General features: G+C 40.3%; 1 pseudogene; it reads right to left on the reverse strand.

Moving 5' to 3' along the window:
- The window catches only part of LOC110197355 (general transcription factor IIH subunit 4 pseudogene), a 103,206-nt pseudogene extending 91,771 nt beyond the window's left edge, over positions 1–11,435 (reverse strand).
- Positions 11,436–18,255: the final 6,820 nt, after the last annotated feature.

Consider the following 18,255-nt stretch of genomic DNA (forward strand, 5'->3'; position numbering starts at 1 on the left):
TCTCTGTGTTGCTATCTTTGATCATCTATTCTCATGTCCACTTCCAGTTATATTCTCTTTTTTTCATGAGGCTAGACAGAGGGTGGAGCCAAGATGGTAGAGTGAAGTGAGCAATTTTGCTGAGCTCTCTCAACCCACCCCTTTAAACAACTTTAAAAAGCACATCATGTGGCTGGACAGAATACTTTTCTTCTGCTTTTTATGTGGATCTGGTTCAGAGTTAAATATTGTCATGGGGGGAGCAGATATGGGTCCCCACCGGTAGACTGTAAAACACAAGCCTTCAAGGGTTCTTGGACTGGATGAGTCTGCATCATGAGCTTTGTGGTCAGGTTGCTGAAAAGAAGTTCTAAATATTTCCATTATCCAGTGTTATTTTATGAGGCTTTTTTTTTTTGGTGTTTTTGTCTTGATATCTTAGGGATTCAACTTTAGTGACTCTCGATTAAATGTATATTGCCTTTGTTTTGAGGTTGTTAGTTTGAAGTAGTCTGCGGAAAACAAGTACTGCACCATCTTGCTGATCACATTTCACATGGACTTTATACATTGAATGAATAACCAAGGTCTAGTCTAGCCAGTCACAGGGTTCCCAAAGTCGGTGGTACTGCCCCCCTGGGGGACACTAGAATAATGCAGGGGGGCAGTAGTAGCCTCAGGTACAATTGTGGCACATTGAATAAAAATAAGGGGGCTGTGGAAGCATAAGGAAAGAAGAGAAGAAAATTTTGAAAAACCGTTCATATATGTTTCATCTATTGTGTGTTGTATTTTGTTGTTGTGTAACAGAGTTAAAGTCCTAGTGATTATGTTATTTTCCAAAGAAACATACAAAATGCAGATTATAAGCCATCAATGGTCAAGTCCACTGACAGGTCTTAATGAGCAAGTATTGGCAGATGGGTATGTCGCACATTGTCAGGAAGTCCAGCACACATTGGTATGAATATGTGAGTGTAATGACTTGTTTACAATAAGATACTATATGGTTACATGATGCAATATTGCATCATCAAAGTTTCAATGCAGGAAAAAACACAAATTCAGAATAAATTATTAAATTTCAGGTATGTCATTAAAAATGTATATTTTTTAAATGATGCAAATTTTTTAAAAATACCTCTAAAAGATTAAAGAAAGTAGATTTTGGCTGGTGGGGGCAGGGCGGGGGCTCACTGAGTAATTTTTTTTAAAGAGGATGGTAGGCCAAATAAGTTTGGGAACCTCTGGTAGTGGAAAGAATCTTGCTTCTGGAATCAGAAGTTGTTTTTGAGTTGTTTCAGTCCTGTCCAACTCTTTGTGACTCTATTTGGGGTTTTCTTGGCAAAGATACTGCAGTGGTTTGCCATTTTCTTCTTCAGCTCTTTTTATAGATGAGGAAATTCAGGCAAATAAGGGTAAGTGACTTGCCCAGGGTCACACAGCGAGTAAGTGTCTGGGGCCAGACTTGGATTCAGAAGCTCCTGACTCTAGAGCTGGCTCTGTATCCACTGTGCCACCTAGCTGCCCTAGAGTCAGGAGACCTGGATTCAAATCCTACTTCTGATACTTGTTGGCTTTGTGACCTAAAGCAAGTCATTTAAACTCTCTGAACCTTGATTTCCTTACCTGAAAAGCAGGCATCCTAATACTTGCACTGCCTACCTGCTGTGAGGAAACCTTAAAACAGTATAGAAATGGGAGCTATTATTAACTACCACAGATTTCTAATGACATGAACACTGTAAAAAATGGCTTTCTTCATTAGCATTGCCATTATCTCTTTCCTTTGAAGAAGTGAGCTTTTGTTTCTATGTCACAGACACCTGATGTTCCTACAATTCACCAAACCTCTGTTACACTTGGCTCTGTACTTGCATTGACTCTGTGCTGTTTATTAAGTGCCTGGCATTCCAAAATAAGAAGTAACATAATCCCTGCCCTCCAGGACTGTAGAGTCTGCAAGAAGAACATTACATACAGAAATAAGAATGATCCAGGGTAAAAATATGATAGCAGAGACCCAGACAAAATGCTTTAGAAAAATTTGGAGGAGTATGCTAGTAAATGTTTAACAACCAGCTCTCTTAAAAATGCACACCTAACACACATTTAGTTTTAATCTTCATTATTAACATTTTTGAGCCTTTTAAAAAGTCTTGACAATCAACAAAACAATTAACTCAAGACCTGATTTGTACTGTTTGCTCATTTCCAAAATGTATATACTTACACTGAAAATTTAACAATTGTTTTTTAGGGTTTTTTTTTTGAGCCCGTTCTGATTGACTCTACTATCCCCTGGGCAGACTGCTGGGGATGGTAGAAGATGAAATACAGGAGATGATAGTGAAAGTGCACAGATGTAGAGGCAGCACATTGCAGGGTTTGAATCTTGGACCTTCTATTTACTAGGTATGTGATTTTGAACAAATCACTTTACTCTCTGGTTCTCAGTTTCCCCATCTGTAAAATCAAGTAGTTGTACTAAATATCTTTAAAATTTTACTCAGGGTTAAATTCTATGATCACCAGTTCTGGACAGTTACTTGTGAAAATGAGTTTCCAAGGAATTCTCCATTATTTGGGTAGAAAACTCATTTTTTAAGTGAAAAAACAGTGATACATTTAAAAATTAGTTTTGCATGATAGAGTGATATGTCTAACATGTTGCTCAGATCTCTACCTCCCAAGCCCTGGGCTCACATAAGGTAGACCAGGTCCAATGTTTGAGCCAAAATATCAACAACTCCTTGGCTCACCAAAGGCCCCGCCTAAAAAAACTCACCATATATGATGAAGCAGCTACATTGGATAGAGCTGCTAGGTGACTCAGTGGATAGAGCATTGAGTCTGGAGTCAGAAACACCTGAGTTCAAAGCCAGCCTCAGACACTTACTGGTTGTGTGACCCTAGGTAAGTCATTTAACCTCCATTTGCCCCAATTTATTCACCTTTAAAATGGGGTTAATCATGGTACCTGCCTCCCAGGGTTGTTGTGAGGATCAAATGAAATAATATTGTAAATTTATAAATAATATTGTAAATTGTCAATATTGCTTACTTAACACAGTACCTGGCACATAGTAAGTGCTATGTAAGTGTTAGCTATTATTATTAAATAGAGCTTGTGTGTTTCCACAGATGAGTATAACACAGGTCTCAGTGCTGTGCAAACACTCTAACACTGGTATCATATATAGGACAGAATCTATTTTATACTACACAAAATGCAAAGGACTCACAGGAGCTGATAAATTAATGCAGAAAATACTTAAAAAAACTCAAAGTAGTCTGAGAGCAATCAACAGCTGTGGTTCTTCTCCTATGTTTCCTCTATGTTTCTCCTTCCCACAAATTCTACACAGCAACCTCCAGACTCAAAGTGCTGTTCTGTGGTGTAGATGCCCTCGAAAAGGTAGACACGCTTTGCGGCTGTTCCTCAAGCAGCTATACTATCCAGAAAAGCCAAGGCCTCTCTTATCATGACATTAGTCTCACTTCTCTTAAAAACAGTGGGGAGAACACAGGTGGCTCTCCTTTCTCTTGAAGAGGCATCCTGTTTAGGAAATTCCCTTTCTTCTGATAGACAGTTAGATCTCCAAACTCTTCAACTTGGGCTACCTACAAGGTAGCCCTGAAGGCTAGTAATGCCAAAAAATTTCCCTTCTCTGGCTGGAGGGTTAGATTTCTTTTCTCTTCCTTTTTCTTGCCTCTCTTAAAACCAATATAATAAACAAAACCACATTCAGGCCCTGGGCTCACCTTATTTAATTCTCTGAGAATTTTTAAGATATTAAGATTCAGAAGGGGCATTTATCTATTAGAATATAAGCACATCTTCATTTAGCCCCTTTTTATTGTTCAAATGTATTTAACTTTTCTAGGTTTCTTTCTTTTTTTTTTTTTTAGGCAATTGGGGTTAAGTGACTTGCCCAGGGTCACACAGCTAGTGTCAAGAGTTAGGTCTGAGGCTGGATTTGAACTCAGGTACTCCTGACTTCAGGGCTAGTGCTCTATCCACTGAGCCACCTAGCTGCCCCTCTAGGTTTCTCTTGGTGCCTGTGTTCATATTTCAAAACTTTTTCTCAACACTGGCCTTTTTAAGGCATGCTTGGAAGTGCACTGCCTTATTAATGGTCCATTTTCCCCCTGTAGGAATGTACTCAGTTCTACTGGGTAAATTATTCTCAACTGTAAGCCTTTATCTTTTGCCTTTTGTAATATTATATCCCAAGATTCTTTTCCCCTTCCTTTATATAGTTGTGACAAGTATGGTATGATCCTGATTATTAATTTTTAGCATTCAAACTCTTTCAGGACACTTGTAGTATTTTTTTCTTTCACATGGAAACTCTGAATTTAGGCCAGAACTTTCTGGGTTTTTCAGTTTGAGGTTTCTTTCATGAGGTAATCAGTGCATTCTTTCCATTTTCATTTTGCCCCATGGTGCTAAATAAATCTAGGCAGGGTGTGTGTGTGTGTGTGTGTGTGTGTGTGTGTGTGTGTGTGTGTGTGTGTGTGTGATTTCTTGAAATATAATATCCAAGAATAGCTTAGAAGTAGAGAATCGGCAAAGTCACTCAGTAGATTGACTAGTTCAGCAGAGATGTTGCATCCAGTGATGTACTAGTTAAGTACAACATTTGTGCTAGGTCTAGAGTCAGGAAGGCTCATCTCCCTGAGTTCAAATCTGGCCTTGGATACTTGCCAGCAGGAAAGTCGTTTCACCCTGTTTGCTTCAGTTTCCTTATCTGTAATATTATCTGGAGAAGGAATGGCAAACTACCCAGTATCTTTCCCAAGAAAACCCCAAATGGAGTCATTAGGGGTTGGACATGACAGAATAGAAACAAGCTGGAGAGGCCTCTATTCAACATAGAAGCTACATTCATCAAAGAACATTTAGGGACCAAAAAAGGACCCCAAAATTTGTTTAAGTCCATAGCTGTGAATTATCCATGAGTATATATAGGTTTTTCTCACTCATGTTCTCATTAACAGATTTCTCTAAGTGTTTGTCTACTCTTCCCCATAGATACGGAATGCATTAGTGGGTAAATGACTCAAGTTTGTGTGGATTGTAATTTCTTTCTTATTCCTACATTTAGTGTGATTTATGAGTATCTGTGATATTATTATTTACTATTACTTATTTTGCCTCATCTTCAAGTAAATGGCTGTGTTTAACATCTAAAAATCTTGTGATTGTGATTAACTGGTGATTGGTTCTATGAAGTGTGGATTCAGTCAAAGTGCTGCACTTGAGGGTCTAGAGGGCTATGTATGGCCTTGAGGCCACAGCTGCCCCACCCCACTTTGTTTTTCTCATGCATAGCATAGTTCCTGATGCATGGTAGATGCTTATTAAATGCCTCATTTCTTACCTAGCTTTAAACACCAAATGGGTGTTGCCTCAGTCAAACTGAAACCTGGGAAAGACCTTGGCTTGAAAAGGCGACACTGCATTCAGGGGCATCACTAGTAGTCCTGATCTCTATCTTGCTACTGGAGGCCGATGGCTTTGAAGGAGAAAGCAAGGCTGGTGATTGTACAGTTCTCCCTCACTGAAATCCAATTCACTGGCAAATCATGATATCATTTTCTTGACGTCATAGTCCTCTTTGAGAATAAAGGACAAACAACAATAAATGCTTGCTGGTTGATAGATTGAATGAGTGAATCCAAACAACTCTGATGTTTCAATTCAACCCAGCAAATTGTCATTAATGACAATAAATAGAAATATTACATGTCGGAGTAGTTGTGGAAAGATAGGCACACTAATGAGTTGTTGATAGAGCTGTGAATTAATTGGTCCAGATATTCTGGAGAGCAATTTGGAATCATACTTAAAAAATAAATATAATATCTACACCTTTCAATTAAAAATACCATTTGCTAGGTATATGCCTGAGTCAAAAACAGGCAGGAAAGTTCACTATATACAAAATTTTCATAGCAGCATTCTTTCTCATAGCCAAAACTAAAGAAAAAAAGTAATTGCCCATCAACTGGGGGCCTGAAAATAATAATAGAAGTAGTAATAATAATACATTCCCCCAATGACTTATTACTATAGCTAGCATAAAATGCTTTAAAATTTGCATATACTAGCTTGTTTCATTTGAATTTCACAACAACCCTTTGAAGTAGGTGTTAATTTAATCTTCCTTGTACAGTTGAGGAAATTGAGACTGAGAGAGGATAAATGACTTACTGACCGTCCCAGAGCTACTAAGTCTCTTAGCTGGAATTCAAATTCAGATCCTCCTGACTCCATTCAATCCACTATGTCACCTACCTGCTATGGTACATGGATATAATGAAATATTGACTACACTCCAAGAAACTGAAGAATTTAGAGAAAAATGAGAGTACATATATGAACTGATACAGAATGAAATAAGCTGAACCAGGAAAACCATATACATAATAACTCAACAGTGTTCATGAAAATAACAATAAAATGAGCCTTGAATGCTACATAATGACAATGACCAAGGTTGGTCCCAGAGAACTTCCCTTTAGATATGGGGACTATAGATATGGAATACTGCATAGAATGTCAGACATGGCTGATTTTGCTTAAATGCTTTTTTTTCCTTTCTTTTCTTAAAAATTTTTTTTTGCACACCTCGAGGAGTTGTGAATTGTCTTTTGCCTCATGCATGTCCTCCACATGTGCTTCACTAACACTGTACTTTAAAATTTGGGCCTGCTCTTCCCACGGGAGAGTACACTACAAATTTTGGGGGAGAATGGTTTGTACTAATTGTTCTTGCTATACCTGGAGTTGAAAAGATCTGAGTTCAAACACTTACTTCAAACTCTAGCTATATGACTGAAAAAGTTATTTAGCCTTGGTTTGTCTCAGTTTCCTCCTCTGTAAAATGGAGATAATAATAGCACCTACTTCCCAGGGTTGCTATGAGGATCAAATGAGATAAAAATTGTAAAGTGTTTAATATACTTATATTAATTATAATTTATTATACTTATAAAATTATAATATAATTTAATACACTTATATATATAATACACAGGACCAATTCACAGCTCCATCAACAATTTTTTAGTGTGCATATCTTTCCACAACTACTCCAGCATGTAATATTTGTATTTATTGTCATTATTGACAATTTGCTGGATTAAATTGAAACCTGGCATATAGTAAGAACTATATATGTTACTATTACTGTGATTACTACTGCGACATTTAAGTAAATGTCTTTGCTAAAGCTGATTAAGTCTAGTGGCTGATTGTTAAGGAGGAACTCCCTGGTGGTGGCTCATTGGCTACATTAGTGTTAAGAGTAACTACTCACAGGCTTACCCTTAAAACCCTAGATAGCAGTCTTTCTTCTGGGGATCTGAAATTCAAGTGTGAATGTAAGCTGGAGGAGTACCCCAGAAAGGGGTGTTATACCTATGCATGCAGATGTTCTCTTCTTTTATTAGAATGTAAACATCTTGAGGTCAGGGACTGTTTCACTTCATCCTCACCATTTAGCACAGTAATTAACACAGAGTAAGCAATCAATAAATGTTTATTGAGCAATTGATTCCCAGCAATGTTTGTTTTCTAGTGATACAAACCTGCTCATAAACACATTCATGCTCTGGCCCTGGCAAGGGCTTTTATAGCTCTTACTTTCCACATGGAGACTACTGGGACCTCAGGACTATGCATGTCAAATAGAAAATTTACCACCTGTGAGTTAGAAGGATTTTGTTATTCTTTTTTAGATAACAATTCCCAGGATCCATGACCAAAACAATCTTGAGCTCCCAGGAGTTCACATTGTAAACAATTTCCACTGTGACTGCACAGTGAGATATAGAAATGACATAATGTAATATTTACTATGCCTGTGATGTACTATGTTATGAAGATATTGCTAAAGTTAACCTGTGAGCTTAATGTTGGCAAATTGCCTTCTTTGTATGCTTCTCTATAAATCAAGAAAGCACTGATCAGTGAGGGGGGATTTTGGGAAATGCATAGGCAATGCATGTGTGTGTCTGCCTCAAGCAGTCCTCGTTGAGGCTTAAGGAGGAGTGAACTAGCTGGAATACTGTGCTGCCTCAGCCCCACCCCCACTGAAGCTTAGGGGAATGAGATAGGAGTTGTGCTCCGACTTTGAATATTCTTCCCTGCCCCTGTGAAAAGGGTCATTTGGGTTAGGGTTAGGAGTATTTACTTGGTGCTCCCATTATCAGCAACCCCTCTTGAGAGGATTAGACTAGAATGAAGTAAGCCATCTTCCTGTCCTTCTGGCTGCATAGATCAAGAATGAACCTGTTAAGAGAATGGGGGGAGAGATAGAAGAGAGGGCAGACTAGGGGAAGGGATATTCAGAATGCATACTATCTGAAAGTGGGGGGAGGGGCAAGATGGGGTGAAAATTTGGAACTCAAAATCTTGTGGAAGTAAATGTTGAAAACAAAAAATAAATAAATTTACACATATTAAAAAAAAAGTGAACCTGTTAGAGGCTGGAGTCCCAAAAAACTCCAGTGGTGTCCCCTGCGCCTCTTGTGATACAAATGATGTGGTCAGCAGGATTACCTGTTTTACACCACCATTTTGTCTTCATGGTTCCCAAAGGCTATACTCATTAGGAATCAACTCTAGGATCCAACACACTTTCCATCTCACCAGCTCAGAGGCTGGACTTGTCTGCCTCCACTCATTGCCTTAATTCTAAATCACCTCACACTTCCTAATTAAAGGGACAACTCACTCCAGACCTGAATCTAAAGGACTAAATGAACTCTCAAATTGTCCCCAAATCCTCTCTCAAACACCTTCCCCCACACACAATACAATAGGCATTGTTTTATAACTAATGCCATTTGTTTTCATTTTTGACTTGACCTGAGACCTGAATTCAAATTTGACCTTACAAATACTCTTTTGATTTGTTTTTACATTTTTCATTTGTTGTTACAAATACTCTTTTCATGTTTTTTTTTTCCTTTTGGTCTGTTTCTTCTTTCATAACATGACTAATACGTTTTACAATTATGCATATATAACCTACTTAAAATTCTTACCTTTTTAGGGAGGAGAGAACAGAAGGAGTGACAGGAGGAGAGGGAGAAAATTTGAAACTCAAATCTTTAAAAAATGAATGTTAAAAATTGTCTTTACGTATAATTGGAAAAAATGAAATACTATTAAAAAACACCCAGTGATTGGTGTCTAGTCACATTTATTCCATCAACTGCCAGCTTCAAGAGAACATCCTAATGGTTTCTTACAATGGGCAGTTCATAACTATGAACCACAACCTCTCCTCAGAATTTCACAGAATTTCAGAATCTCGGAGTTGGAAGGTGCCCATGCTCACAGCCTGAGTCCTCTTTGACTCCTCACTATCTCTCACCCCTCATCCCCAAGCTGTTACCAATTCCTGTCAATTTCACCTTTGTCACATCTCTCCAAATCCCCCTTTTTCTCTTTAGACACTGGCACTACTTTGGTGCAGGCCTCCATCACTTCACATCTTGACTATTTGACTATTGCAATATAGCCTGCTGGTGGGTCTGCCTGTGCCAAATCTCTCCCCACTCCAAGCCATCCCCCATTCAATAAAGTGATTTTCCTAAAGCACAGGTCTCTACTCACTAAACTCTAATGGCCTTCTATTACCTCCGGGAGTAAATACAAAATGCTCTGTTTGGCATTTGAAGTCCTTTTTAACCCAGCCTTCTCCTACCCTCCCAGTCTTCTTAGACCTTACTCCCCAATGTGTACTCTTTGATCCAGTAACACTGGCCTCCTAGCTGTTCCACCAACAAGACACTCCATCTCTTGGCTTGGATGCCAGGTTTTACTGGTGGTCCCCATGCTTAGAATGTTCACCCTTGTCTTCACCTACTGACTTCCCTGGCTAAAAATCCCACCTTCTACAAGTAAGCCTTCCCCAATCCTTCTTAATTCTAGTGTCCTCCCTCTGTTATTTCTTCTTAGTCTTCCTGTCTATTGCTTGTTTTTTTAAAAATATATTTCTTTGTAGTCTCCCCAATTAGATTGTAAGCTTCTTGAGAACAAGGACTGTCTTTGGCCTCTTTTTATATCCCCAGTAATTAGCACAGTGCCTGGTTCATAGTATGCCTATTGACTCACTGCCTAGTCCAAAGTGCAGCTGAATAGAGAATGCTTGCACATCTCTAACAAGTGACCATCTAGTCTTTGCTTTTAAAGCAATGGGAGAATCTACCAATGTCCCTCCAGAAAGCCCAACTCACTTTCTACGTGGTTGGAATCATTAAGTGGAAGTTTCTAAGCTGGTAGAGAGGTTGTATCAGTAGAACAAGCTGACAGGGTCTGCACCAAGGCTTCTACCTGGGCCTGCTGCAGATGGTGGGGATGGGACCCTCTGCTCACATTACATTAGGAAGTTTGCCCCCAACCCTAACCCTTACACTGAGCCTCAATCTTTCTCCCTGCAACAATTCTGACCTCTGTGACCTTGGAAGGCAAGTTTAATACCTCTTCTACTTGACAGCCCTTTAATAATTAATTAATAAATCTTTAAGTATTAAATTTGATGACATTGACCATGTCTCCCCTAAGTCTTCTCTATTTCAGTCTGAATATTCCTGGATCTTTCACCTGGTAGCTAGGTAGGACAGTGGCTAGAGTGGTGGACCTGGAGTCAAGAAGACCTAAATTCAAATCTGGCTTCAGATACTGTGTCACCCTGGGCAAGTCATGTAACCTCTTCCTGCCTCAGTTTCCTCAGATGAGGATTTTAAAACACATACCTCTCTGGGTTGTTGTAAGGCTAAAACTAGATAATCGCAAAGCATTTTACAAATCTTAAAGCACCATATAAATACCAGCTATTATTATTTCAAGGGCAGCTAGGTGTTGCAGTGGGTAGAGCACCAGCCCTGGAGTTAGAAGGACCCGAGTTCAATCCTGTCTCAGTTACTAGCTAGCTGTGTGACCCTAGGCAAGTCACTTAACCGTGTTTGCCTTAGTTCCTCATCTGTAAAAATGAACTGGAGAAGGAAATGGCAAACCACTCCAGTATTTTTGCCAAGAAAACCCCAAATGGGGTCATGGAGAATCAGATATGACTGAAATAACTCAACAACAAATTATTATTTCAACTAATCCTCATAAGGCATGGTCTTCAGCATAGGTTTCCTCTTTTAGATGCACTTGAGTCTGTTTGAAAAAGACAGCTTGTCTTACCACTGTTGTGCCTTGATTCTATAGAAAACAATTAGCTCTAGTTAGAGCTGGGGAAAAAAAATGCCTCTGTTAACTTAACAAGTTGCCAGACAACATGAATGCCAAATGTCAAATGAACTTGTCAGGTCTTTTGATGCCAACAGCTAATTCTCGTTCATTCACACTCCAGTGCGTCCTCATGGACCATTTGTACCTCATGGTATCTGTCGCGCTGTGGATAGCCCTCCTTCACATCTCCGTCCATCTCCTCGAGAAACGTCCCCTCAAGGTGGGAAACAATTTCGGGGAAAACAAACGAGTGGTGATACATGTGTGTCCTGTTATTTAGCTGGCACAGAAGCAGAGCTCTTAGGAGGCCTCTGACCAGATTCTCAGGGCTGGAAGGAGCCTCAGAAAATAAAAAGGTATACTGTCAGAGCTGGAAGGGACTTTAGAGATTGCCTTACAAATGAGGAAACTGAGGCCCACAGACTCATCTCAGGTCACACAAGGAGTTCGTGACAGATGGGGGATTAGAACTCAAGGCTCCTATATCTACAGGGTCGGGGCTCTTTCCAATATACCAGGTCTGCCTCTTTCCAGAGTTATGAGAATCTTAGCCCAAGGGAACTCTTTAAAATGAATAGTCTTTCTCTTTGTCTCTGAATTGAGAAGCAATCTTCTTTCAAGCTGTGGAAATCCCAGCCTCAGGTAGTCACAGCCTTATTAATGGCTGGTTTGAATCAGAGATAAGCCCGGGATCTCAAGGCCTGGGAGCAACTGTAGCCGGCATCCTAGCGACACTCCACTTTCATTGCCCAGGAGATGCTACAGGGAAGTTTTTTTTTCTTTTTGTCTCCTCCCTCTCTACCTATTTACTCCTTCACTGAGTTCCTAAATCCCATTCTCCCTTCCCTCCATTGACCCCTCTCTACTTTGGCTCACCATTGTTGCTCTTTTCTTCCTTTGTTTTCGCAGAGGCTTGATGACATCATGATGTGATGGGTGATGTCTTGATTTGCTCGTGAATTGGATTTAAGTGAGGCAGGGCTGCACAAAGTCATCAGCCTCACTCTCTCTTCCATAATCACCCAAGTCTAGTGGTAGGACAAAAGTCTGGATGACTGGTGGTGGCCCAGGATGCTGTGGATGACCTTGGCACCTTCAATGTCTAAGGAAGCTCCAAGAACTCCACAGCGTGTGCTTCTGCTGCCTTTTTGGCCCATTGGAACAAATCGATCACTTTCACCTGTTCCCCCTCACCCCCAGGAAGTCTTCCCATGCTTGGAGTAGACAACCCCCTTACACACCGATGAGTTTCAGACTCACTGGTCACCTTCAACCTGGTTTAGCCTATCTGCTGAGACAGTTTTATGGGGCAATGGCTGCTGCACATGCTATAGTTTCTGGGAGCCACAGGTAAGAGTTGGGTGATAGGTGGACACCAAAGCAGCCTGGAAAGAGTGCTCAGAAAGGACCGGCACCTCCCATATGAGTGCTTGGCAGGACCAAGGTAGCAACTTCACAGCTGGTAAGCCTGGCGTCCTCACTCTAGTACATTCTCCACAAGTCACCAGATAAGGCATAGCTCTGGTCCTGGTACTCCCATATTCAAAAACCTTCTGTGGGTCCCCATTGTATATTTTTTAAAATTTTAATTTATGGAACGAAATAAGCATTTCCAAAATACAGTATTATAAAAAAGATGGTTGTGCATGAATTGCAAATCTACTCTGTATATCTTGCTATTCCTTTTAAATGTGTAATAAAGTTATATAATTTTTTTTCTTCTCTCTCCCTCCATCCCATCCTAGAGGTGGTTACCATTAGACACAAATAAGCATACATATATAAAATTATTCTATATACTTCTATTTATCAGTTCTTTCTGTGGATGCAGATAACATCTTTCTTCATAGTTAATTTGGGTATTTATAATAGACAAAATGACTTATTTGCTCAAAATCATTCTGAACACAATATTTCTGTTACTGTATACAATGTTCTCTTGTTTCTGCTCATTTTGCTCTTCATTATTTCATGCAAGTCTTTCCATAGTTTTCTGTAGAATAAATTATTTTCCCTCAAATCTCACATTCCAGCCACTCCAATCTTGATCTAACATCCAAGCCTTGTCTTCTTCAACTTTCCTTCCAGTCATGCTGGCTTTCTCAGTGTAACAACCTATTACAATAATTGGCTCACTTTAATCCTAAAGACAATATAATCTCCCTCCTTTGTGGTTTTAGGGAAATTATTTTAGACAAAAAGTTATGAGTTTAATCACAATCTCATTAAGTTCCCACTTAAGAGAATTCCTCACATTTAGTCAGAGCTTGGACTTTCTACCCAAGTCTATATTCATATTAATCGTTGACTAATTTCTGGACCCTTTATGGCAAAATTCAGGTAAGTGCAAACATTTGGGTAACAATATAAGATTATAGTGTCTATGCATAGATAAGGACCAGGAGGGGAAGTTGGGGGGGGGGTAAAGTAGTCATTTTCTCAAACTTTCCCTCAGTCCTTGAGAAGGTGGGTACACTGGGTACATCAACTTGAGTTCTCTGTTCTCCAATATCTGCAGAACATACAGCCCTCCTCTGTATCTCATTTCTCTGCCTCAGCTCGGTCCTCCCTCCTCCTCCTCTTTTCACTGGTTGCCCCACTGATGCTCATTCTTGGCTCAGGTACCTATTCTTCCCCTCCTCCCCTTGACTTCTTTCTGCTTCTGGACCCTCATAAACTCTATCTCTAAGGAAACTGGAGGAAAACTATATGGTTCTGAGTCAGCTCTATCCTTTCATATGAACTCCTGGGTGTGTAACCATGTCTCTCACATAATTGATTTAATTGACTGATAGAGGCCTGGGTTCACACTCAGTTCTGTTTGACAGTTTCAGTTTGAGAAGTGTTCTTACCTAACAAAGGTAGCTATTTTTAGATGGGTGGGAGAATCAATGGAACCTTACCCTTATATCAGAATCCCCCAATAAGTGTGACTTCTTTACTCTCCTCTACCTTGGGTACCTTCTCTTTGCCACCTCTTCTTACTAAAATACCATCAGTTTGGGCAGGTGGGTGGCACAGTGGATAGAGCACCAGCCCTGAAGTCAGGAGGACCTGAGTTCAAATTTGGCCTCAGACCAGGCACTTAGTAGCTGTGTGACCCTGGGCAAGTCACTTAACTCCAATTGTCTTTAAAAAAAATCCCATCAGTCCTTCAAAATTCAACTCAGATAACACCTCTTCCGAGAAGGCTTCCCTGATTCTTCCCTTTGCACTTCCAGAAGTAATTCCTTCTTCGTCAAGATTCCTAGAGCACTTTGTTACCAATTCTATATGCATTTAACATTCAATTTCACAATGAAATATTCACAGTGAAATATATGGTCCGGAATTGGGATATATGCATGTATGTGTGTGTGTGTGTATTATATATATGTATGCACATACATATATATGTATGTACATACATATATATGTATATTATATATATGACACATATCATAAGTGTCATAGTGCATGCTGGTTTGGGTCTTGCCCTGGTCAATGAGGCAAACTCAGGAAATAAGGCAATATAGTTTATTAGCACAGCAAGGCAGCAAGCAGTTGGGGTAAAACCAGCACTGATTATATCCCCACCCCACATCTTTTGGCATCCCCACAGCTTTTATAAATAAGAGTCAACGACTTCCATATAAGGATCAAAAATGCTGATTGGTACAAGTGTTATGAAGAAATGGGTTTTATGCTTTTCCTGCATGTGCAAGGGTGTTTCCAGACCACCATTTCCTGCAGACTGGTTGAACAGAGGTCAAGCAAGATTTAAACATGGAGTCACATAGGTTAACTTTTCACATACATGTGTATGCTTGGTCAGAAATAGGATTGAAGGAAGAGTGTGGCTGAGACACGATAGCCTATCCCTGCTTCTGGAGGTTCAACTCCAAAGGCAATTGTGCAACAATTCTGGGCATTCAGAAGAAGGAAGCCCCCAGAGAGGATCAGAAACTTACCAACCGTGTGGCCATGTCCTCTCTAGACCTAGGGGGATAATAGTGTTTACTGTAACTCACTCCCAGGTTTGGTTGTGGAGACCTTGCCTTGTTAATAGTAAAGCCCAAAATATGAGCTGAAATTATGGGAGTCTTTCTGATGGTGGATCAACAGCAGTATCTTTGGAGATGGAGGAGGCCGGGGGATTTGGCTGCTTCATTAGACCAAACCTTATCTCTCTTTGGGAGATAAGACTGAAATCTAGCCTTATCTGGGCACCAAGGGACTTTGATAACATTTGGAATATCCAATTCAATTCTTATCTTCTCATTTAGATTGTAAACAAATGATTCCTGAGAGATCAATAGGTAACCTTTGCATTTTTGTGTTGTATGCAAAGACTTCTTGTCAGAACTGGGGACCGAGTAATAGTCATAACTAAGAGTTAGGATGGCCACTGAGTGCTGATACTTGTATGCCTTCCTGCCTGCCTTCCTTCCTTCCTTCCTTCCTTCCTTCCTTCCTTTCTTTCTTTCTTTCTTTCTTTCTTTCTTTCTTTCTTTCTCTCTCTCTCCTTCCTTCCTCTCTCTCTCTCTCCCTCCCTCCCTCCTTCCCTCACTCCCTCCTTCCCTGCCTCCTTCCTTCCCTCCTTCCCTCCTTCCTCCTCTCTTCCTCCTTCCCTCCTTCCTCCTTCCTTCCTTCTCCTTCCCTCCTTCCTCCTTCCCTCCTTCCTCCTTCCTCCTTCCTTCCTTCCTTCCTTCCTTCCTTCCTTCCTTCCTTCCTTCCTTCCTTCCTTCCTTCTTTCCTTCTTTCCTTCCTTCGAACTACCAGTGTTGAGAAGTTTCCTTTACTGCTGTAATTAAGTTGTTGCTGCTATTGTTGTTTAAGTAATTTTTCCGTTGTGTCTAACTCTTTGTGACTCCATTTGAGGTTTTTCTGGCAAAGATACTGGAGTGGTCTGCCATTTCTCTCTCTGTTTACAGATGAGGAAACTGAGACAAACAGGGTCATACAGCTAGTAGGTATCTGAGGGTAGATTCAAATTCAACAGAGAAAAGTCACTAGCATGAAGAGGCATAGGAAAAGGCTTCTTTTTAGAAGGTAAGATCTTACCTGGGACTTGAAAGAAGCCAGTGAGCCAGGAGGTAGAAATGAGAAGGCAAAACATTCCAGGCATGGGAGGCAGGTAGGCACTCCACCAAGAGGTGAGCTATCTTGAGCTATCTTGTTCAAGGAGCAATAGGAAGGCTCAGTGTCACTTAACTGCATAGCACATGGAAAGAAATAAGAAGTAGCATATGTATTTTTGTTTTGTTTTATTTTTTAAGAAGGTGCAACTAGATGACACAGTGACCTGCAGTCAAGAAGACTCATCTTCCTAAGTTCAAATCTGCCCTCTTACTAGCTATGTGACCTTGGGCAAGTCACTTAACCATGTTTACCTCAGTTCCTCATCTGTAAAATGAGCTGGAGAAGGAAATTACAAACCACTCCAGTAGCTTTGCTAAGAAAACTCCAAAATGGAGTCATGAAGAACTGGACACAACTGAACAAAGTATTTTTAGAGAGGAAAAAGTAGTGAGTGCAACTAATACTGATGCATTGAAAAAGTCTGAAAACGTGTATAACGCGTAAACACCTGTGGACCTCCCACCTCTGCGAAGGGGTGGGTTGGGGTTGTCTTCTGATGGCTCTCCAGTCAAGTCCTGTTTGATTGTGTAATTTTGTTGCACTTGCACTTGCTTTTTTTGGTGTGTCCTTTTTCTTTCCATTAACATTGCTCTGTTTTCTTGGTTCTGCACTGGTTCATATAGATCTTCACACAGTTCATATAGTTTCTTCACTTTGCATCAGTTCATATAGGTCTTTCAATGTTTCTCTGTATTCTAGGAACTTACCATTGCTTACAGTACAACCATATTCCATTACATTCATATACCACAACTTGTTGAGCTCTTCCTGGACCTTTAAAAAAGGGAGTCATTCCCCCCTTGTCACTCACTCTTGTCCCTTTGATTCTCTGTAGCAAGTAGTGCGGTCCTGAGGAATGGGAGGGAAAGGACCACCCTTTCCTTCACTGCAAAAGAAATATCGGACTTGCAGCATGTGGTGGCCGAAGCAAGTCTACGTCTTAGACAAAGCCTGGGCTCCTGCTTTGGGTTGCCTCTTCTGTCTTTGTTCTTTCCTGAGTACAGGGGACTGAACCATGATCCCAAAAAGGACACGTCAAATCCTGGAAGCACCCTTGTGAGTTTGAGAGGTTTAGAGATCCTGGGATCTGGGGCAGAGCTGACTGGTGGCAAGGGGTTTCTGCATCAGAGAAAACACCACCTGTAGTAGAACTAGTTCAGACACTGGCCTTGTTTTCCAGAGACATGGACCTATAGATAATTGCTTGGAAAGTGCAGAGCTGACGGGAAATGAAAAAAAAAATGCCTGCTTAGAAGTCCTACAAGCTCTGTCATGTCTTGATATTTTAAGCATCAACCACTCAGGGGGAATATAACAGCAAGTAGCTAGGTGGTACAGTGGATAGAGCACCAGGCCTGGAGTCAGGACAGACCTGAGTTCAAATCTGACCTCAGATACTTATTAGCTGTGTGACCCTGGGCAAGTCACTTAACTCAATTTTCTCATTTATAAAATGAACTGGAGAAGGAAATGGCAAAACACTCCAGTATCTTTGCCAAGAAAACCCCAAATGGGATCATGCAGACTCAGATACAACTGAACGACAACAACAAAATAACTTAATGCATCCTGTTTTAAGTCCTTCTGTTAATTTGAACTTGCAAGAGCCTTTCGCATTAAATATTTCGTTTGTGTGTGGGACATAAATTTTGTTCCATCTATAATTTAAGTTCCACACTGAGTATTTTTGTCTTTTTTTTTTTTAGAAACCTCCTAGTTATGATGAGACCAATCCCTAGCTTTAAGTTAATTCCTCTCCCAAGTTACTAGGAAGCGAGTATAAGGACAGGAGCATAAGTAGGAGAACAGAGAAAGCGAGTCTCACCCTTCTCTTAGACAGTTCGGATCCAGTAAAACTGAATCTGGCCACTACAGGCCTAGTTCCTGAATAAACT

The sequence above is a fragment of the Phascolarctos cinereus genome, unplaced genomic scaffold (assembly GCF_003287225.1).
Source record: "Phascolarctos cinereus isolate Bilbo 61053 unplaced genomic scaffold, phaCin_HiC Scaffold_2;HRSCAF=192, whole genome shotgun sequence".
Classification (NCBI taxonomy): Eukaryota; Metazoa; Chordata; class Mammalia; order Diprotodontia; family Phascolarctidae; genus Phascolarctos; species Phascolarctos cinereus.